We start from the raw sequence: 25,459 nt of genomic DNA, 5'->3' as shown, positions 1-25,459 counted from the left end.
GAGAAAAGTGCTTAATTTAAAAAATGAGGGGTTTGGAGGAAAATTAGACTTATCCACTAAGTTTTTCCTTCCATTTATATCTGTATAAATCAAGCATTGGCTTCTTGAGCAAGTTGTATGCTTTGTTTGGCAACTACATTTTCTTTTCAAGTTTTCTCTGTAAATTTTCTCTCGGAAAACTTTAGACTTAAGAATTGCTTTAAAACTTGGGTTTGTTGTACTCATCCAACTCCACCTTCGTTTGCTACTTGGTATGTAACACCCCTCACCCGTATTCAACTCCGAAATAGGGTTAAGGAGCATTATCGAACTTATTACACGAATAACATACATTTCACGTACATTTTTGAATTTCAAATAAACATCGTTCAAATCATTCACATTGTCCCTAATACGAGCCTACAGGGCCCTAAACATGCATTCGGGATGGTTTGGGACTAAACCGATAACTTATGAAATCTTTAGAAAAACTTAGAAAATTTTACAAAATACAGGGGACATACGCCCGTGAGGCTCAATCATGTGTCTCACATTGCCAAAGACACGTCCGTATCACAGGCCATGTGGACATTCGAAATGGGATCACATGGTCGTGTCCTAGCTCATGTCTGGTCCCGTGTAACTCTCTGACTTGGGTCACACGGCCAACCACACGCCTGTGCGACAAACCCGTGTGCCCTTCGAAATGGCCACACATGCTCGTGTGCCAGACCGTGTGTTACACGCCCGTGTGCTAGGCCGTGTGGAGCATACTGACTTGATTTCAATTCAACACTAGGGGACACACGGCCATGAAGCATAACCATGTGTCACACACGACTGAGACACACGCCCGTGTCTCTGCCTGTGTGGAAAAAATAGGCTATTTACCAAGCCATTTTGCCACCCAAATTTGTATACACCTACACCAAACCAAATGGCACCAAAACGTAGCATAAATAAGCAATCAAACCAACTCAATCAAGCCTAATTCATGCTAGTTTTATACCATCATCCACACTACACATAAATAACAAAATAGAACATTCCATTTATACCAAATTCACATTCACATTTCAACCAAATGGACACTTTCAAACATGCATCATTATGCCTAAACTTCCAAGCATATAACTTCTAAAAAAAAAAAAACCATTCACCACAAGCATTAGCATAGCAATTATCAACACAAAACAAAGGCCATTTACATATATATATATACACAACCAAATCAACCAAAATAAGCCAACTCTCATGGCTATGGCAAAACCAAATACTTAACATTTACAAGCCATTTCAAATGACCAAGTTCATACCAAACTATATATCAATATGACCATAATCCTATACATGCCATATATCCCAAAACATAGATTGAAAAGTACCAAAATGATAATTGGATAGTGTGATGAAGTCTTCGATGATTTCTGGATCCAAGCTAGCTTTGATATGACTATAAAACACAACAAAGTAAACAGTGTAAGCTATAAACTTAGTAAGCTCATATGCAAAATAAGTAAAACTTACCAATCAACAATTCAATAACATAGAAATCATGTAATGTAATTAAAGTTGAAATCATAACTTAACATATGTATTCAATCCAAATATTAAGCACAATTTCTATCAACTTCTTTGATTCGGTGATAATATAGTTCATGTACATACCTGGACAAACTCGTATTGATCTCATACTCATCTGTATCTTTGATATACTCATTGAAACATTTGGAATACTATCGAATACCCAGGAATCTCGCACCCTAAGTGCCACATATATATAGTCGAAGCTATTTCAATCCCATATCACTTATAATGCTCACTCTCGAGCTATCAACATGTTTGCTTACACAAGCTGATAGTCATGATGAAGCTAAACGATGCTACTCGCACAAGTTGATGAGTATCAACAACACATGCCTGATAACTCAGCCACCAGTAGGACATACACACCAGCAACCAAATTACATAATCCCTAATGGCATGCCATTTGTATCCTAATCTATTCCTAAGGTTCAATCGGGATTTCATATTTGCCGAATTGTCATTGAATATGTCCACAAGGTCATATTCACAATTTATACAATATCGAAGCATTTAAAACACAAATATAACAATGCTTATTATATACGAACTTACCTTGATCGTTAAAACGATAGAATGGATCGACTAGTCTGAAACCTTATTTTTTCTCCCGATCTAAGTTTGAATTTCACTTTTCTTGATCTAAATGTAATCAAAATTAACTTATTTAATTATCATTCTATTCAATTTAGCCCAAAGTACACATTAAGACAACTTTACACTTTTGCCCCTAATATTTTAATTTCTTTACAATTTAGTCCTTATCTTATAAAAATACAAATTCATACAATTCAACTTATACCCATGCTAGTTGAATTTCAATTACGTCCCTAGCAGGCCATATTTTTCATTTATTTCACAATTTAACCATGACTTTTACGCATTTCACAATTTAATCCCTATTTGGACATTCTACTAAAAATCACTTAACAAATGTTGTTTATCTATCAACAAGCATGCATTTTCTACTATTAAACATAAAAAAAATGCTCATTCATCAATGGAAAAACCCTAAACCTTTAACAATTTTGCAAATTAGTCCTTGGGCTAGCTAGATTAAGCTGCAACGATCTCAAAAACATAGAAATCATTAAAAACGGGAGAAAAATCATACCTAATTGCAAGAATTGTTGATGGCCGAATGAAGAACCCTAAAAATGGTTTCTTCTCATGCTAATTTCAATTGGGTAGATGAAAAGAGATGATAAAATTGTTTTGTTTTATTTATTATCACTTATTAGTTAATTTACCTAATTAACCTTTTAATTTAAATCAAATTTCAACAATACCATTTTCATAAATGTCCACTAACATACTAATGGTCTGATTAAATGGTCTGATTAACACATAAGGACCTCCATTCTAAGGTTCTATAGCTGTTAGACACCTTTAGCTATTAGAACTCAAGTTTTACACTTTACGTGATTTAGTCCTTTTTATCAAATTAAGCATTCAAACGATAAAATTTCTTAACGAAAATTTCACACAATCATACTATCATGCTGTAGACATTAAAATAATAATAAAATAATTATTTTAACTTTGGATTTGTGGTTCTGAAAGCACTATTTCAATTTGACTAAAAATGGGCTGTTACAACTCTCCCATTTAGGAATTTTAGTCCCCGACAATCTTATCAGAAAAGAGGTTAGGTTACTGTTTTCTCATAGCTTCCTAGGGTTCCCACATAGCCTCTTCGTCTCTGTGTCGTTACCACAAAACCTTCACCAAAGCTAAAATTCTCAACTCTTTGACCTCTCGAGCTAAAATTCAGATCGGTTCTTTGTTATACGTCATATTAGGTTGAATTTCAATCTGTCAGAGAAATTACGTGTGATGGATCTAATCTATGTCGACACAACATCGAAACGCAAAACACATTGAGGATCTTTTCTAATTCTGATAGTAAAGCTAGCCGATACGACCCGATAAATCACAGACTCAATTTACCTTTGCGGCCAAATGGAAGGATTTTCTTCCACGGAGATACTTTCCAAAATACTCTGTGTCAGATTTGAAATTCAATGTCTTTACGTTTCAAATCCGTGTAAGATTTCTATCGATCTAAAGCTACTTTCAAAATGTCACAAATTACTTTCACTTTCTCTTCGGTGCCTCTGATCAATTCAACCCCGTGAATCTTTTTCTCACTAAGCTTCAAACGATGCCATCTTTATGCTCAATTGGGAACTGTTTTTATACGTGAATTCAACTAATAGTAAATATTTCTCTCAGTTTCCTTCAAAATATAAAACACAACAACGAAGCATATCTTCGAGAATCTGAATTACTCTCTCAGGCTGACCGTCCATTTGGGGATGAAATGTGGTACTAAAGTGCAACCGCATACCCAAAGCTTCTTGCGATTTCTTCCAAAATCATGATGTAAACCTTGGATCTCTATCCAAAATAATCAAAACTAGAACCCCGTGCAATCTAAAAATCTCATAAATTTACAACTCAGCTAATCTATCAAGCGAGTAGTCTGTACTTACTGGAATTAAATGGGCAAACTTCGTCACTCGATCAACGACAACCCAAATAGCATCTTTCTTTTTTAGAGATAGAGGCAAACCCGATACAAAATCCATTGTAACTCTATCCCATTTCCACTTTGGTATCATCACAGGCTGTAATAATCCCGAAGGCACTTGATGTTCGACTTTAACTTGTTGACAAACTAAGCATCTCAACACAAACTCTGAAATGTCCCGTTTCATACCCGTCCACCAGTAAACTGTTTCAAATCATTGTACATTTTAGTACTCCCCGGATGTACAGATAAACAACCACTGTGTGCTTCGTATAAAATTTTCTGAATGAACTTGAAATTCTTTGGTACACAAATTCTACCTTGGAGAATCAAACAATAATCAAAACCAATCTGATAGTCTAAATCAGTAGTTGACTCACATCGCATTCTTTTAGCTTGCAATTCATTATCACACTTCTGAGCTTCACAAATTTGTTGAAGAAATAATGGTTTAGCTTTTAATTCAGCCAAAATTGAATCATCATCAAATAAGGTTAACTGAGTGTTCATTGCTTGTAAAGCAAATAAAGATTTTCTACTCAAAGCATCCGCGACTACATTCACTTTCCTCGGATGATAATCAATCACCAATTCATAGTCTTTTAATAGCTTGAGCCATCTTCGTTGTCGTAAATTTAACTTTCTAAGTCATAATATACTTCAAGATCTTTTGATCAGTAAAGATGTGGCACTTTTCACCATATAAATTATGTCGCCATATTTTCAATGCAAATACAATAGCTACTCTAAATCGTTCATCGGATAATTATTTTCATGTGGTTTTAACTGTTGGAAGCATAAGCTATCACTTTACCTACTCACATCAAAACACAACCCAAACCGTTTAATGACACATCGCTTAAAATTACAAACTCTTTACCTGACTCAGGTTGAACAAAAACTAGTGCTTCAGTTAACAATGCTTTCAGCTGTTCAAAGCTCTGCTGACATTTCTCGAACCACTCAAATTTCACATCTTTCTATAGTAATCTAGTCATCAGTGTAGCAATCATAGAGAATCCTTTAGCAAAGCAATGATAATATCCAGTTAATCCCAGAAAGCTTCAGACTTCAGACACATTTCTTGGGGGTTTCTAGTCAACAACTGCTGAAATCTTGCTTGAATCAACTCTGATGCCTTTCGCTAAAACAATATGTCCCAAAAATCCAACCTCTTGGAGCCAAAACTCGCATTTGCTGAATTTAGCGAACAATTGTTTATCTTTTAAGGTTTGTAGCGCAATTCTCAAATGTTTAGCATGTTCAAACTCATCTCGAGAATAAATCAGAATGTTGTTAATAAATACAACAACAAATCTGTCCAAATATGTTCTAAATATTTGATTCATCAAATCCATAAAAACTGTAGGAGCATTAGTTAATTCAAAAGGCATAATAAGAAATTCATAATGCCCATACCTTGTTCTAAACGTAGTTTTCGGCACATCTAAATCTTTAACTCGTAACTGATAATAGCCAGATCTTAAATCCATCTTCGAAAACACTGTTGCTCCTTTCAACTGATCAAACAAATCATCAATTTTCAGTAAAGGATACTTGTTCTTTATCGTAACATTGTTGAGCTAATGATAATCAATGCAAAGTCTCATTGATCCGTCTTTCTTCTTTATGAACAACACTAGTGCACCCTAGGGCGAAAAACTAGGTTGTACAAAAGGTCTATCTATTAACTCTTACAACTGAGCTTTCAATTCTTTCAATTCTTTCGGAGCCATTCTGTATGGAGTAATAAATATCGATGAAGTTCCCGACACTAATTCAATAGCAAATTCAACTTCTCTAATCGGTGGCAACTTCTTGTAGGTTAATATGTTTTGTCTTTGAAATTTTGATAAATTTGAGTAATTTGGGCTAAATTGTTAAAATGAGGTTTTGAGGGACTAAAATGTGAAATAAATGAAATGTGTGGGCTTATATGAACATTATGAAAATTTGGCTAAGTATGTGTATGTGGAAATTTTGTGTATTTTGTGTTTTGTGAATTAGGGACTAAAATGTCAAAATGTGAATATAAGGGCTAATTTGTAAAATGCCCTAAATATGTGTTTATGGATTGAATTGAATGATTTAGTGAATAAAATAGTTCAATTTGAATTTATATAGATCAAGAACAAAAGAAAATGAAATTAGATCGGGGGAAGTCGAAAGTCGTTGAGTTGTCGACTCCGTTCGTTCAAATCCGTATGAGGTAAGTCAGTATACAAATAAATGTGTTTTGGATTGAATTATTATTGTTATATGCTCTTAAACTATGATAAAGGAGTATACAAGTTGAACATGAGATATCCGAGGAAGTATGACAAAGTTTCGACGTCCGAGAAGTCCCGTACGAACCATAGGAATAGTTAGGATACATATGTCATGACATAGGATCCGACATGTGTTTTTGTGTAAGACCATGTCTGGGACGTTGCCATCAATTTATGATTTACTTGTAAGACCATGTCTGGGACATCGACATCATATTTGATTTCGTGTAAGACCCTGTCTGGGATAGTGGCATCGATATTTGATTACATGTAAGACCACGTCTGGGACATTGGCATTGTACGAGCTTTTTGAGCTATCCAAGTATCCTTATTGATTCCGAACAGTTCAACGGGCATTCTGAGAAATGAGTATCTATGTGGTTGTGTATCGATTCAGGTATGTTTAAATTGTATATGATGATTAAGAATAAAAGGTAAGTATTTGAACATATGTCAACATATGAAATATGTATGAACTATATGAGACTTATAAATATGTGGTTATGCTTTGCCATGATCTATATGATTAAATTGAATTTAAATTATGTCATGTGATAAGTTTATTTGTATATGGCTTACTAAGCTTTTGAAAGCATACTTTGTGTGTGTCTACATTGTTTTATATATATTGTAGCTATCGGGAACTCAAGGATCATTGAAGATCATCACCACACTATCAAACTCTATTTTGGTACATTTTAAAAGTGTAAATATTAGAGTATGGCATGTATAGGCTAGAATCATGTCAATATGTTTTTGAGTTGTGAATATTAGCAATATGATGTGGCTTGGTTTTGGTTGTGTATATGAATGAGTTTTTGTTATGATTTGTGATGCAAATTAGGCATATGTGATGTGATCATGATTGACCAAAGAGAATGGTCAATTTGGTAAGTTGGTATTATGATTTAATTGTGGAAATGTTATGATTTAGGCATGAGAATGAATGAAGTGAAATGAGGTTTTAAAACAAATGTTTAGATATGATTTTGTCTTATGATTTGGCATATTCTGGTATGATTGATGTATGTTTTAGTTGTGAATTGGCTAAAAAATTGGCATAAAATGTTTGGTTTTGGTGCTTGTAGGTTTTATCTAAATAGGGTGGCAAAATTGGCTTTGCAAATGGCCTATTTTTGTCCACACAGCTAGAGACACGGGTGTGTGTCTCAGCCGTGTGTGACACACGGTTATGTTACACGGCCATGTGTCCCCTGGGGTACCCTACAATTTAAAGTCAGTATACCCTACAGATTTGACACGGCCTAGACACATGAGCATGTCTAGTAGTCGTGTGTGGCATACAACCTTGGCATATGGGCATGTGTGACCATTTCGAAGGGTACACGGGCTAGACACACAAGCGTGTGGTTGGCTGTGTGATGCAAGTTAGTAGCCTCCCTAATTTCCACACGGCTTGGCACATGGGCGTGTCTTGTGGCCGTGTGGGAAAGTCAATATGTATGCCCTATTTTGCCATATCCAAAACACAAGGGCGTGTCTAACACCGTGTGAGGCACACGGCCTGTTCATACGGGCATGTGACCTCTGTAACTTTGAAAAATGTTTAAGTTTTGAAAAATTTTGTATGAGCTCGATTTAGTCCCGACCACTTTCTAAAGCATGTGTAAGGTCTCGTTGACCTACATAAGGGACTCTATAGTAATGTATGACTATGATTGTGGTTTATGTATATGAATTGTGTGTAAAATATTCTAATTTTTCTAGTAACGCCTTTAAGCCTAGTCTTGTGACGAATACAGATTAAGGGTGTTATAGTTCTGAAACCATAAATTCGAGGTCGTAAAATTATTTTTAATATTATTTTATGTGTTTACAGCATGATTGTGTGTTTAATGCAAAAGTGTTGTTCTATTAGCTAAAGGTGTCTAATAGTTATAAAACCTTAAAGTTAAGGTCCTTAAGTGGTAATTAGACCATTTTAATTGTGAGTGGACAAATGTGGACATTAATATGATGATTTTAATGTTTTTTCATTAAGGTTAAATAAGTAATTTGATAATTAAAGTTAATTATAATAAAACAAAACAAATTTCTTTCTCCATTCATCTTCATTAGCTAAAAATACAAAGAAGAAGAAGCCATAAAAGTTGTTTTAGGGTTCGACACTTGCAAAGTTAAATTGGTAAGTGATTTTGACTCGATTTTTAATGATTTCTATGTTTTCGGGATCATTGCAGCTTAGTCTAGCTAGCCCAGGGACTAATTTGTAAAATTTTTAAAGATTTAGGATGTTACCATTGATGAATATGTATGATTTTTGATGATTGATGGTGGATTTTGAATAGTTGTTGATAGTTAAACAAGTTTTGTAAAGTGATTTTGAGTAAAAATGCAAAATAGGGATTTATTTGTGAAAGTTTGAAAATGTGTGGTTAAATGTGTGACTAAATGAAAAATATGGGCTGCTAGGGGCATATTAGTAATTCAGCTAGCATGGGTATATTAAGAATTTCATTAATTTGTGATTTTATGAAATAAGGACTAAATTGTAAAAAATGTGAAAGTTTAGGGGCAAATGTGTAAAATAGCCCTAATATATATTTTGGATTGAATTGAACAAATAATTGATCAAATGAGTTAATTTTGAATATATTTAGATCTAGAAAAGCAGAATTTAGACTAGGATCGGGGAAAAACGAAAGTTATCGACTAATCAACTTGATTCGCTGTTTTAATATCTGAGGTAAGTTCGTATGTAATAAGTACTGTTATAATTATGTTTTTAATGCTTTCATATTGCATAAATTGTATATATGGGACTATAGTCATGTTTGACGACAAATCAGCTATATGTGGCAGTTAGTGTGTGATTCGAGATAGCTTTGGCTAAATGTGACACTTAGTGTGCGATTCAGAATAGCTTCGACTATATATGGCACTTTGTGTGCGAGACCGAGATAGCTTTGACTATGTATTAGCACTTAGTGTTCTAGATATCGAGTATTTGACAATATTCCAAAAAAGTATGAGTTTGTTACGAAATTGTACAAGTATGTACATGTAAAGTATGAGATTCAAATAGAAGAAGTTATGAATTTGCATATAAGCATATGATTAAGCATATGAAAGGTTTGTTGTTATCATGAATTATATGTTATAGAGTTCAAATTGATGATTTGTGTATTATGATTTGTTGAGTATATTTCGTACGAGCTTACTAATCTTTATAGCTTACTTTGTTTATTTTTCTCGTGTTTTATAGTGATTTCAAAGCTAGCTTGAATTTGGGGATTGTTGGAGACTATGCACACTATCCAACCATCACTTTGGTACTTTTGAGCTTATGGTTTGGTCATATGGCATGTATAGGATTATGGTCATTATGATATGTATCTTAGTAGTGAGTTTTGCCATTCAAAAATGGCTTATGGATGGTTATGTTTTGGTAATGATGTTGGCCAAAAGAATTAGTATTATAAATGTCTATATTTTGGTTTGTATATATATAGCCATAGGTGATGGCTTAACTTTGGTAAAATTGGTATATTTGAATTATGTGTATATATTTGCTTAGGTCTTGTGTATAATGAGTTGGTTGTGATAATTGATGATAATAAGCATATTGAGTATTAAATGGATGATTTGTGAACTAGTATGTTTGTGAAATTGTGCATAATAATGTATATATGTAATTGATCTTTTGTTGTTTTGTGAAAATCTAGTTTGGCATGAAATTAGATGGTTTATTATGGTATTTAGTGAATTGTATGATGGGTAATGAAATGGTATGGAATGTGTTTGGTATGAGATTGATTTAATGCCTATTATGCATTGAGTTGGTGCCTTTGAATTGTGGTATAGGTGCACGAAATTTGAGTGACAAATTGGCTTGGCAAATAGCCTATTTTTGTCCACACAGGTAGAGACACGTGCGTGTGTCCCAACCGTGTGCGACACACGATCTTGTTACATGGCCATGTGTCCCTTGGTTTTGAACTTTAAATAAAGTCAGTATGCTCCACACGGCCTAACACACGGGCGTGTGACTTGGCCGTGTGGCATCAGTCAGTATACCCTATAGGTTTGGCACGGCCTAGCACACGGCCTGGTACATGGGTGTGTGTGGCCATTTTTAGGGCACACGGGCTAGCCACACAGGTGTGTGTGTTGGCCGTGTCACCCAAGTCAGAGAGTTACTTGGGGTAGGACACGAGCTGGGACACGACTATGTGCTTCCATTTTGAATGTCCACACAGCCTGTGACACGGCGTGTCTGGTGGCCGTGTGAGACACACGGCCTGGCCATAGGGACGTGTGTCCCCTATTCTGAGAAAATTTTTCAAAGATTCGTGAAAGTTTCATAAGTTATCGGTTTAGTCCCGAACCATTCCTAAAGCATGTTTTGGGCCTCGTAGGCTCGTATTAGAGACATATTGATTGTGATTGAGTGTTAATTGTATGAACTGTGAATATGTGTGTAAAGTGAATGTTTAATTGTTTTATAAGTTTCGTAATGATCTGTCACCCTATTCTAGCGTTGAATTCGGGTGAGGGGTGTTACATAGGGTTTACTCATCGATCTCTTTCTCGAATCTCTAGTCTCAAAATTAGATTTTCGCTTTTCTTTGCCAAGTTCTTCGGCTTTCCAAGCTCAGCCAACTAACACAACGAATTCTTTTAATTCCAAAATCTTGACTAGTAATCTGATATCTTCATTCAATCCGTCTTCGAATCTCTTACACATAATCACCTCAGTTGAAACATATTCTCGAGCATACTTACTGAGTCTCACAAACTCTCGCTCATACTTAGTCACAAACATACGACCCTGTTTCAGCTCTAGAAACTCTTTGCGTTTTTGATCAATAAACCATTGGCTGATGTATTTATTTCTGAACTCAATTTGGAAGAATTCCCAGGTGACTCGTTCTCTTGGTACTACGGATACCAAAGTGTTCCACCACTGATACACAATGTCCCTCAGAAGTGATACAGCACATTTTACACATTCAGCTGGTGTGCAAGAAAGTTCATCAAGTACCCGAATCATATTTTCAAGCCAAAACTCAGCTCTTTCAGGATCGTCATCAACAGTAGCTCTGAACTCTTCAGCCCTGTATTTCCATATCTTACCAACAGGCGGCTTATTCAATCCTAGAGGTTCTAAACCTTCAAGAGCTACAGGAACTGGTTAGGGATTGGGTGGGGGTGGAGATTGCTGAGCAGCCGAATTAGTTCAGACATACTCAGTAAACCATTCGTTCATCATTTGGAAGAAGGCTTCCTTAGCCTCTCCTCCTTGACTACCCAATACGGGTCTCGACACCAGTTGCATTACTTCATGAACAAAGGCTGGCACATTACTTTCTACATCATCAGCTACAGCTCGATCGAGATCCATTTACTATATAAAAACACATTTTAAAATGTCAGGAGATATCACACTATCACAGGTTATATATATGGCATATATAGCTGGACTCACACATACGCTACGTTAGTCAAAGAACTGACTAAATCGGAGTTCTGATACCAATAAATGTAACACCACTCACCTGTATTCAACTCCGAAATAGGGTTAAAGAGCATTATCAAACTTTTTACACAAATAACATACATTTCACATCCATTTTCAAATTTTAAATAAACATCGTTCAAATCATTCATATTGTCCCTAATATGAGCCTACGGGGTCCAAAACATGCATTTGGGATGGTTTGGGACTAAACCGATAACTTATGAAATCTATGAAAAAACATAGAAAATTTTACAAAATACAGGGACACAGACCGACCATATGTCTCACATGGCCAAAGACACGCCCGTGTGGCCCGACCATGTGTCTCACATGGCCAAAGACACGCCCGTGTCACAGGCCATGTGGACATTCAAAATGGGATCACATTGTTGTTTCCCAGCCCGTGTCTGACCCCGTGTAACTCTCTGACTTGGGTCACATGGCCAACCACACGCCTGTGTGACCAGTCTGTGTGCCCTTCAAAATGGCCACACACGCTTGTGTGCCAGGCCGTGTGCTAGGCCGTGCCAAACATGTAGGGTTTACTGACTTATGCCACATGGCCAAGTCACACGCTAGTGTGCTAGGCCGTGTGGAGCATACTAACTTGGTTTTAATTCAGCACCAAGGGACACACGGCTGTGTAACATAACTATGTGTCACACATGGCTGAGACACACGCTCGTGTCTCTGCCCGTGTGGATAGAAATAGGCTATTTACCAAGCCATTTTGCCACCCAAATTTGTATACAGCTACAACAAACCAAATGACACCAAAACATGGCATAAATAAGCAATCAAACCAACTAATCAAGCCTAATTCATGCTAGTTCTATACCATTATCCATAATACACATAAATAACAAAATAGACCATTCCATTTATACCAAATTCACATTCACATTTCAACTAAATGGACACATTCAAACATGCATCAGTATGCCTAAACTCACAAGCATATAACTTCTCAAAAAAAAAAAATCAACCATTCACCATAAGCATTAGCATAGCAATTATCAACACAAGACAAAAACCATTTACATATATATACACACAACCAAATCAACCAAAAATAAGCCAACTCTAATGGCTATGCACAAAACCAAATACTTAACATTTACAAGCCATTTCAAATGACCAAATTCATTACCAAACTATATATCAAAATGACCATAATCCTATACATTTCATATATCCAAAAACATAGATTCAAAAGTACCAAAGTGATAATTGGATAGTGTGATGAAGTCTCCGATGATTTCCAGATCCGAGCTAGTGTTAAAATCACTATAATACACAGAAAAGTAAATACTGTAAGCTATAAAGCTTAGTAAGCTCGTATGCAAAATAAGTAAAACTTACCAACCAAAAATTCAATAACATAAACATCATATAATGTAATTCAAGTTGAAAGCATAACTTAACATATGTATTCAAGCCAAATATTAAGCACAATTTCCATCAACTTCTTCGATTCGGTGATCATATATAGTTCATGTACATACCTGTACAAACTCGTATCGATCTCATACTCATCCATATCTTTGATATACCTGTTGAACCATTTGGAATACTATCAGATACACGAGAATCTTGCACCCTAAATGCCACATATATATAGTCGAAGCTATCTCAATCTCATTTCACTTATAATGTTCACTCTCGAGCTATCAACGGGTTTGCTTACACAAGCTGACGGTCATGACAAAGCTACATGGTGCTGCTCACACAAGCTGACGAGTATCCGCAACACATGACAGATAACTCAGCCACCGGTAGGACGTACGGACTAGCACCCAAATCACATAATCCCTAATGACATGTCATTTGTATCCTAATCTATTCCTAAAGTTCAACCAGGATTTCATATTTGTTGAATCGTCATCGAATATGCAAGGTCGTATTCATAATTTATACAATATCAAAGCATTTAAAACACAAATATAACAATGCTTATTACATACAAACTTACCTCGATCGTTAAAACGACGGAACGGATCGACTAGTCTGAAACCTTATTTTTCCCCTGATCTAAGTTTGAATTTCACTTTTCTTGATCTAAATGTAATCAAAATTAACTTATTTAATTACCATTCTATTCAATTTAGCCCAAAGTACACATTAAGACAACTTTACACTTTTGCCCCTAATATTTCAATTTCTTTACAATTTAGTCCTTATCTCATAAAAATATAAATTCATGCAATTCAACTTATACCCATGCTATATGAATTTCAATTAAGTCCCTAGCAGCCCATATTTTTCATTTATTTCACAATTTAACAATGAATTTTACACATTTCACAATTTAATCCCTATTTGGACATTTTACTAAAAAACACTTAACAAATGTTGTTTATCTATCAACAAGTATGCATTTTGTACTATTAAACATAAAAAAAATGATCATTCATTAATGGAAAAACCCTAAAACTTTAACAATTTTGCAAATTAGTCCCTAGGCTAGCTAGATTAAGTTGGAACGATATCAAAAACATAAAAGTCATTAAAAATGGGACAAAATCATACATAATTGCAAGAATTGTTGATAGCCAAATGAAGAACCCTAAAAATGGTTTCTTACCATGCTAATTTCGGTTGGAAAGATGAAAAGAGATGATAAAATGGTTTTGTTTTATTTATTATCACTTATTAGTTAATTTAACTAATTAACCTTTTAATTTAAATCAAATTTCAACAATGCCATTCTCATAAATGTTCACTAACATACTAATGGTCTAATTACCACATATGGACCTCCACTTTAAGGTTCCATAGCTATTAGACACCTTTAGCTATTAGAACTCAAGTTTTACACTTTACGCGATTTAGTCTTTTTTATCAAATTAAGCATTCAAACGATAAAATTTCTTAACAAAAATTTCACACAATCATACTATCATGCTATAGAATTATAATAATAATAAAATAATTATTTCAACCTCATATTTGTGGTTCCAAAACCACTGTTCCAATTCGACTAAAATCGAGCTGTTACATGGTAAATATCGATAAAACTCAAGTTATTTTCATGGCTATTTGTGGGGCCCTATGGTTTTATGCTTTAGGGTCAATTTGAGGTGTAAGGAGGAAATTTTTAGATTCTGGGTTTCCTATTAATGTTCATATTTAATTTGTTTAGTTTTTCTAGTAAAATGATATGATAAGTTAAATCTTCATATTCTGGCTCAAGAAACTCTTGAAAACTCTCATGATAAGGACAAGATTTATGTTGTCTAATGTTGCTGCATATTCTAGTGAGTTCCTTCTTGCTTTCATGGGTGTTTGTATTATGTTTTCATTTATGTTGGTTGAGGTAAGCACTCGTATCTCATGAGATGATGTGTTTGTGTATGAGTAATAAAGATTCATGGTTATAAGTCTAAGTTAGTTGTTTGTGTAAATGGAGTAAAGGCCTTTCTTCGTGCTTAAGTCATTACCCATTGTTTCTAGAATGAACAATGTGGACTGAGCTATGAAAATGAAATCTTGGCGATGCCTTCAATGAAATCAGAATTGAATTGAAAAATCGCGATACATGAAAAGGGATCATGTAGCCTCTGGTAGGGCACGTGTTAATGCAATTGGAAAATCATGATGAAACATATGAAATGAATGCTAAGGCTTGATCACGGACTTGGGGATGGCTAGCACAAGGAAGAATGTTTGCATTGCTGCATGGGTGTAATGTATGCACCAAAAGAATAGTATCTATAGTAAAATCTTTTGTGAATTGTATTCATTGACAGGTGAGCTGTATGGCTTGCTGAGTTAGAAAACTTTATTGGTATTATATATAGCTATTGATGTGTTTGCTCTGGAACTCACTAAGATCTTTGAACTTATTTAGTTATATTTCCTTCTCAGGATCACTAACAAAGTAAAAGACTTATCAAAGACTAGGCCATAGGATATCTATTCTGTGAATTTCTAAGTATTCTATATCATGCATGGCATAGGGGTGGTGTCAAGATGGTGTCATTCAAATACTAAATTCTGTATTTTAAAGCTACTCTTTTGAAATCATTATTTTAATGAAACATCAGTGAAGTGATTATGTTTTCTTGCAAAGTAACAAATTATTTATGTTGAATGATTAATGTCAATGTAATTATATGTATATGTATACAATGTTGTAGTAAAATATGGGTTACGTCAAACCTAGTTTTAAGAGCTTTCAGTGGAGCTTCTTTGTTTTTCATTTTCCTTGGAAATATATAACCTTAATTATCTTTAATTTCGTAAAGGATTTACAAACCACATTTGTTTGAACTATATTTTTATGAAGACCATACCTATACAAGTTTTAAAGGAAAATATTTTAAATCAGTGATGCGCCAATCATGGGTCCTCCTTAGGGATTGAGTTTGGGGTGTTACAGGTACCAACACTAAAATTTTCAAATTTTACAAATCAATCCTATTTCATGTCTGGATTTCACAATTAAGTCCATATAGATTGCAAATTATTATTATATTTGTTTACAAGTAATATGGTGATAATTAGTTGAGATTTTTTTATTAATAAATTGCATGTATTTGATTTGTATTTGTTTGTACATCCTATTACTCAGGTTTGATGACTGGACCGGGTAAGGGGTGTTACAAGGTAATTATGCCTTTTCCTTACTGCTAGTAACACATCCAATATTTCTTTTTCGTAGATCAATAGTGGCTAATGCCTTACTCCCAACCCCTTGCTGAAGAAAGATATTAGTTTTCCTTTTTGCTTAAGCACAACTCCTACCCCAAAACCTGAGGCATCTGTATCCACATAAAATTCCAATTGGAAATCAGGTAGAGTGAGTACAGGTGCTGAACATAGGGCCTCTTTAAACTGTTAGAAGGCAGTGGTAGCTTGATCATCCCACTTCAAAGGATTCTTCTTGAGGAAGTTGGTGAGAGGTCGAGCCAAAAGACCATAGTCCTTGATAAAATTCTTGTAATAGCCAGTCATACGTAAAAAACTCCTTAACTCATTGACACAAGTAGGTACAGGCCAATTTGCTACACAATCCATCTTGCTCTTGTCCATAACCACAGTCCCTCTAGCTATCCATAACCACAGTCCCTCTAGCTATCACATGTCCCAAGTACTCTACCTGCTCAGTGATGAAAGAGCACTTGCTTTGTTTGACAAATAGCTAGTGAACTCTTAGTATTTGAAAAACCACTTTGAGGTGTTCAATGAGTTCATTCCAATTTGCTAAAAACTTCAATATATCATAAAAAACTAGGACTGTCTTTCTCAAAAGAGGCTTAAAAATGGCTTTCATGAGTGCTTGGAAACTTGAAGAGCATTAATGAGCCTAAAGGGCATCACCAAAAACTCATAGTGCCCTTCATGAGTCTTGAAAGAAATTTTATGGATATCAGCTTCATGCATTCTTATTTGGTGATATCCTAACCTGAAGTCTAGCTTGGAAAAGACTCGTGCATGATTCAATTCATCCAGTAACTCCTCGATGATGGGGATAGGGAACATGTCCTTGATGGTTAGCTGGTTGAGTTGTCTGTGAACCACTCAGAGCCTCCAGCTACCATCTTTCTTTTTCACCATCATTATTGGGGAAGGAAAGAACTTGTACTATCCCTAATAATTCTCATGTGTAGCATCTCTTGGATGATCTTCTCTATCGTAGCCTTCTGAACAATGGGATACTTATAAGGCCTGATTTTAACCACCACATTTTCATCCTGCAAAGGGATTTTTATGATCTTGGGGTGTTGGTGGTGGCAAGCCTGTAGGAGTACCAAATATGTCAGAAAATTCTTCCAAAAGCTTCTGTAGACCTATATGTAGTTATGGAAGAGTTGTAAGTAATGAAAGCTAAGCAGTGGAGGCTATAAGCATTGTGCAGTGACATAACAACTGATCAGTAAGAGGACGACACTTGATAGTTTGGCCTGCTGACATGACATGGATACTGTCAAGTAGAATACTCTTCAAAGTAAACAAATCATCCCAAAACCAAATTACATAGTCAAAGAGCCAAAAGTCCAATTGATTGAACCCAATGAAAGAAAACACTATATTTCGAGGACCATATTGCATCACTTTAGAGGTAGGAACATAAAATTTGTTACAAACTTAAAGCCTTGAGTTTCCTACAACATTCTTGTAGGTACCCTTGGTTATTAAGCCTCTACCATCTACTACTATAACCTTGAGTTGCTCCTGATGCCATATATGAAAGGATAGCTTATTCACCAACTTGGGGTCTGTAAAATTATGGGTGCTGCCCGAGTCCACCAACACAATGGCCCTGGTTGTTCCTATTAGTGCTTCAAACCTCATGGTGTGAGGGCTTTGGGACCTTTTAATAGCATGTAAGAATATCACAGGTTATTGAGACTGGTCATTAGTGGGAAGGTCCTTAAATTGTTCAGAACACTCTTAGAAGTCATTCCTTTCTCCATCAGAATGGTTGTCTAATAGTTCTTGGTAGAGTTGCCCCTTAACACATTTGTGGCCTACATGATAACTAGAACTACACCAGAAATATAAACCCTTGTGTTTCCTTTCGTTGATCAAAGTTGGGTTGATTCCCTTGGAAGGCCCTCTAGATGCATTAAAACCATTGGAAGAGCCAGTAGTGACAATGGTATGTACCTTATACTGAGGCAAAGAAACTTGCCTACTTAAAGTAACAATTGGTGTTGTTGATGATCCAAATCGAGACATGGAGTTTGAGCCAACAAGGAACCCCTTCTTTGGGGAAGTATTCAAAATGCTCCCAACCTATCTAGCTAGATAGAAAGCTTCAACCAAATTTTGTAGCCTAAATAATTGCAGATACTGGCTAATCTCTTGTCTTAACTTACTAGTAAAAATACTTAAAGCATAAGACTTAAGAAAATTAAAAATGATTCAGAAGGCTTACAAACAAGTCATGGAAGTGTTCCACTGAGCCTTGTTGCTTAAGAGTCACCAACTTAGTCATGGGGTTTAGCGAACACACTTAAACCAAATCTCTCCCTCAAGCTAAGGTCATATCCTGGCCAGTCCAGCATCTGTAAAACACCATGCTTCTAAGCATAAAAATAATGCCAGTCAAGAGCTTTACCCTCTAATTTCAGCATTATCGTTTAAACTTTGTCACCATCAAGAACCCCTTCTACTTCAAAATATTGCTCGAGATTTGACCATCAAGCCCTAAAATCAAATCCATCAAAACGAGAGCAACCCCACCTGTAACCCTTCTTTTGAGGCTGTAGAATTATGTTACCTATAACCACAGGAGGTTGATGAACTTCAAGGGGTCTTTTAGGAGAAAGCCACCTAAGATTATGAAGTTCAGATATGATCTCTCCTTTAAACTCATATTTAAACCTTTGCAATCGTGTCTCCAGCTTTGCATCGAACTTAACATCCAGCTGAGAAAACTCCCTTTGAATATTTTGTACCTCTTGCTGTAGAACGGTAACGTCTTTTTGCAAATGTGTTGTAACCCCTTCTCCAGCCATGGTGACTAGTGGCTCTAATACCTTTGGTAAACCACAAATCTAAAAACAAAAAACTCATAGGAAATGAGAAGAGAAAACAAGAGAAATAGAGGGACAATTTTCACAATACTTAATTCATGCATTCCCTTTATTACAACCATTGGTTAAAAAGTAAAGAAAGAAAGTGTAACACCCCTTACCCGTATCTGAGGCCAGGCTAAGGTACGAGGCATTACCAAACAAACATACAAATATTAAACTAAAATACGAGCCATAAAATTTTATTCATATTTCAAAGCGTTCATTCTCTTACACATAGTCCCTTATTTGAGTCTACGGAGCCCAAAACATACTTTAGAAAGGGTTTGGGACTAAACCGAGAACTTACGAAAATCTTGGAAATTTCATGCTTTAAGGCTCCACACGCCCGTGTCCCGAAGTCGTGTTCCATACACTACTGAGACACATGGTCGTGTCTCTGCCTGTGTGGAATATACCTAGGATATTTTCCAAGCTTTGGTCAACCTTGATCTCTTACACACTTATACAAAATCAAAAGCATATAACATGGTATTCATTTAATGATTAAACATCCTCAATTAAACCACAAACATAGCATTTGTAAGTCATCATACATGTGTCTCTCATACTCATTTTACCTTGTTTATTATAGTACCACTTATACATTTATACCAAGATTATCATCTTACCAAATATCTTCAGCTTAATCATCAAGCATTCATATTTAAAGCTAGATCATATCTTTATAAAATACCATGATTCAGATGCGCAGAATAACATGTTTGTTTGAAACATTTCAATTCAATTCCATACCCAACAAGCATTACATTGAGACTAGTCATATATATATATATATACATGTCACGATACATAACATTCTCTTTTTGTTTTCTTATAAACACATATCATTTATTTCATTATATCAATATTTCATATACCATAGTTTCCATGTATTCCACATATATTTATTTTCCTCCTCCTCCTCTCCATTCCACATCCTTAATGTATATAGCATTCTTGTAAGTACGATTTCACAATTTACTAATAAATGTTCACATCAAACTGTCCACACGAGTCATAGTCACTTAATTATTTATAATTCGAGCTACAGAGTTCCAAATTAAGATCCGTAAATTTCCCCTGAAATAAACTCACATATCTTTCCACCATAAAATTTTCATAATTTTTGGTTTAGCCAATTAGTACAGCTTTATTCATTAAAATTTCCCTATTTCACTTTTCGACAGTTCGACCTCTCTTCACTAAAAATAATTATCTCATAGTACAGAACTCGGATAATGTTCTTGTTGATTTATATTGAAAATAGACTTATTATGGATTTTAAAATATAATTTTAGACTCTAATTATTTTCTCCAAATTTTTGTGATTTTCCAAAGTCGAACAGGGATCACGTAATCATTCTGAATCAGTCTCACAAAAACATAAATATATCAAAATATAGAACTCTTTTGCTTTATATATTTCTTTTATATGAAAATAGTCTCATTAAGCTTTAATTTGATATCTCATTCAGTCTCTGATTCAATTTATACTATTTTTGGTGATTTTTCAAAATCACATCACTGCACTCTGTCCAAAACAGTTTTATTGCTAATTCACTCTTTCACACTTTCTTTGTATTAACCTCATTTTAACATACATATCACAAATCATTTTCACCACATTTCATACATCACAAGTATAGGCCCATGATCACAAGGTCACCATAAAATCATCCTCATGTATAACTTACTTGTTTATAACCTTACCACATCCTGGTCACTTAATGAACACATCATTCACATAACCAAGTTTCTGCACTTATTCATCACAAAACTCACAAAGCAATACATAGAGAGTCTCCCGTTGAACACTTCGGATCAATCCTCGATACCTGGTGGTTTCAGCACATAGCTCCACCCATCATATAGTTTGGCTCTCTTGTACACATGGTGAACACTTAGTACCACCCATGTGACCTAGCCAGTTTATCTCGTAGCTCTCTTGTCTACATGGTGTCCTTCACTTGGAACCACGCATGCGACCTAGCTACATATATCCCGTAGCTCTCTTGTCTACATGGTGTACACATAGTATCACCCATGCGACCTAGCTACATCATAATGTCTTGTAGCTCTCTTGTACACATGATGTGCACTCAAGACTATACATGTGACCTAGCTACATACCATCTGTATCATCCAATCTTTCCAAGGTTCAACCGGATTTCTCTCTCTTTCCAAAAATTTCACCAATCAAGTAATTATCCACAAACATATTTCCAATATTTTGTAAAATATCATAATACAAGTAATAGTGATGTATTACTTACATATAAACTTACATCTCATTTAATATCAACCCAATAACATTAAATTACACATTGTCTTATTAAAAATCATATGAACTTACAATTTCCCATAATATCCATAATCATAGAAATCACATTTATGTATGATAATTCAATGCACTTCATGTACCATAGACATATTTTTAAATCAATTCATAAACTTGGCACCATAATCATTTAATTTAACATAATTCAATTAATTCACTAAATTTAACTTTCAAATATAAATTACGACTTTATTGTTGTATTATTATCATACCAACTTACATACTTTCAACACCTCGAGATCATAGTAAATATATCAATTTTACATTGAAACATGCATAAATTAATGCTTATTATACATATGAACTTACCTTGATATTAAAACGGTCATTTTACCAACTTTCCCAATTTTCGATTTTTCTCTCATTCTAGGTTTAAATCTCGTTTTCCGGGATCTAAAACATCATATTTTACTTATTTAATTAATGTACTATTCAAAACAGTCCTTAACTCAAACTTTGGAAAAATTACAATTTTGCCCCTAAACTTTTGCATATTTACACTTTTGCCCCTAGGCTCGGGAATTAAACTTCATCCCTTATTCTTATGTTTTATGACATGATGATCACTTTTCCCATCTATGGCAACATCAAATTCTCACTCTAACATATACTTATGACTATTAGGTATTTTTACCGATTAAGCTCTTTTGCTCGTTTTCACTTAAAACCGAGTAGCACAAGTTGTCTAACATAACTTAAAACCTCATATTGTATCATAAAACACCAGAATACACAAATTTTACCTATGGGTATTTTTCCAAATATGAACCCTAGGTTGAATTATTGCTAGCATAAGCTAAATCAAGTTACGGACTCCAAAACGTAAAGAACTTGAAAAGCGGGTTAGAACGGATTTACAATTGAGATTGGGAAGCTTGAAAACCCTAGCCATGGAGTCTCCTTGGTATACACATCCATGGTGAAGAAGATGAGCAAAATTGGCTTTTAATTTTGTATTTTAATTCATTTTACCCCTAAATGACCAAAATACCCTTACTACTAAACTTTCCAAAATTCCATCCATGTCCAATTTTTGTCCATAACTTAGAAATTGGTCAAATTTCTATTTAAGACCTCCTAATTAATATTTCAAATCAATTTCATACTAGAAACTTCTAGAATGCAAGTTTTGCAACTTATTCAATTTAGTCCCTAACTTCGAATTAAGCACTTTATGCATAGAATTTCTTCACGAAATTTTCACACAATCATGCAATCATATCATAGACCTCAAAATAATCATAAAATAATTATTTATATCTCAGATTTTGTGGTCCCGAAACCTCTGTTCCAACTAGACCCAATTTTGGGCTATTACAGAAAGAGAGCAAAAAAAAAAACAAAAAACAAAAGCAGCTCCAAAGTTGGTCACTGCCAAAGCTGACTTGGATAAAAACATACCATTTCACTAAAGCTTCTAAATGCGCACTAACGCTTTTATACCCCCGCTTCACTTGAGACTACTACACACCATTTTTACTTAAGTTTTTAACTTATAATAGGTTCAAGGAAAGCCATTAAACTATGACAACAATCCCATATACCCAGAAATCAAAAACTGACGAATTTACAAAACCTAGTGTTAAAATTTAAAAGATTTTTTTCTCGAGTTGTAAGGCTTAATGATGATGTAAATGGGAGACCGAGAGAAGTTTTCGGTTTAAGTTGAGGTTGGAAGGGAGAGAATGATGTTTTAGGAGAAACAAAGTGAACTTATATTGTCCCATTTTCTTTGGGTGTAATGAAAGAGAGTAAGTGTTAGGGAAGAGTTAATTTGAAACCATCTTTCATGGATGAATAGTCAAGATTATAAATTTCCAGAAGAAGAAAAGATTTTTAGAGATTTTTAAAAATATAAAAGTAAATAACTTAATTATTTTTTAAAATTTCAAGATTTTTCCTTTTGAGGTAAAATTTTTAAGATTTTTTAAAAGTATATAACTTAATTATTTTTCTTTTGTATATTTATTTATATTTATTTATACTTTTAAAATTTTATATACATTTAATAAAAGAATATATATTTTGTAAAAGAGTGTACACTGGCGACCAAGTTTTTTTACCATCAGTTAAACAATGGATTAAAAAACTACGAGAGGCGTACTTTAGGTGTTTGTGAAAATGGTATACTTTTTAGCCAAAAAATTTAAATAATAAAATGATATATTTCATATGTCAAATCATGAATTAAATCTTTTTATTTAATAAACTTGAGTTTTGTGATACATATCATACATTTTGTACCTTATTGATGCGATATTAATAGTAGTGTATCACATTTTGACATGTGGTAATTTTTAAAAATTTAAAATGTTTAAGCATATATAAAATTTACAAAAGAAAAATAATTTTTATGATCAACTTGAATAAATGGTTGTTTTGTTTAGGTTTATTCTAGTCATGATTTTTAGTATTTTTAATATATTTTTGGTTTTTTATAACATATCATATAAATATATATTTAGTTTTCAAAGTTATGTGTATTGCATGTGCATCTATGTGTTTATTGCTTTAAAATAAAGAAATAAATAACATATAATATAAAAAAGTAATTTGAGAATTGATATTAGAATTCAATTTTACATGTAAGTGTACATTAATAATAAATAAACTTAATTATGATTTTAATCCATTTTATCAAATTAACTAATGAGTTTTAGATTTAATGTCAAAAGCGTTAATTTCAAAATTTTAGTTTAATATTAATTTTTAATATTTTGTATTTAAATATATTTTCTAATATAAAATAAAAATATTAATTAAAAATAAATTCAAATTTTCTCAAATGTAAAAATTTCATGTAAATATCTTAAGGTGCATTTAGGTGAGGAATTTGTAAGAGGATTTAATTTGTATTTACGTTTTCAAACTTTTAAAATAAATTTACCTAAATATATTGGGAGAATTTTAATAACTCAAATTTATTTTATTTTTAAAATTTTACCTAAATAGGTGGTTTATCAAAATTTCTCGTAATTTTATTTGATTTAATGCACATGGTTCCACCATAAGGTAAAAACTTATACTTCATAAATTATTAATTTTTAATTATAATATATATTTTTAATTTAATTTTATTAAAACTATTTATAAATTTTATAAATATAATATTTATTAAATTTTTATATTATTTATTTTAATATAGTTATTCTTCTTTTATAATTATTTTTTAATTTGTAAAATTTCAATAACCTAAATTTTCTATAAATCAATTATTTATCCAAACAAAGTAATTACAAATCCTAAAATTTAAATTCTAAAATGCTAACAAAGTTAAAAATCTTAAAATTTTAAAATTCTTCATCCAAACACACTCTTAAAGGTGAACGTTAAAAAATAAATGATATTTAGTTAATTGAGAGTAGCACCCTTATACCTAACCCGACTATCGGATCAGGAATGCCACACTAAATATTTGAGTATTAACCAATCAAACTTTAACAAGCAAATTGTCATTTGGAACTTGTTTGTAACTTATCGAGTAAATAAATAACCATTATCAATGTTAGGAAGGAGCCTAATAAGTTTCTTAAACATTTTAGCATTTAAAATAGTGTTTTAAAGTGAAATGTGATTTTTTGCGAAAAACAAGGCACATGGCTGTGTCTATCACATAGTCGTGTGGATTTCAAGAACTGTGTGTTTCCAAAATTGACCAATTCCAGTACTCACACGGATGTGTGGCTAGCCTGTGTAACTTTCAAAAATCGTGTGTGTAGCACTTCTAACTTGGTCCGGTCGTAGGAC

This window comes from Gossypium arboreum, chromosome 1 (assembly GCF_025698485.1).
Source record: "Gossypium arboreum isolate Shixiya-1 chromosome 1, ASM2569848v2, whole genome shotgun sequence".
Lineage (NCBI taxonomy): Eukaryota > Viridiplantae > Streptophyta > Magnoliopsida > Malvales > Malvaceae > Gossypium > Gossypium arboreum.
This window is presented reverse-complemented; position numbering follows the sequence as displayed.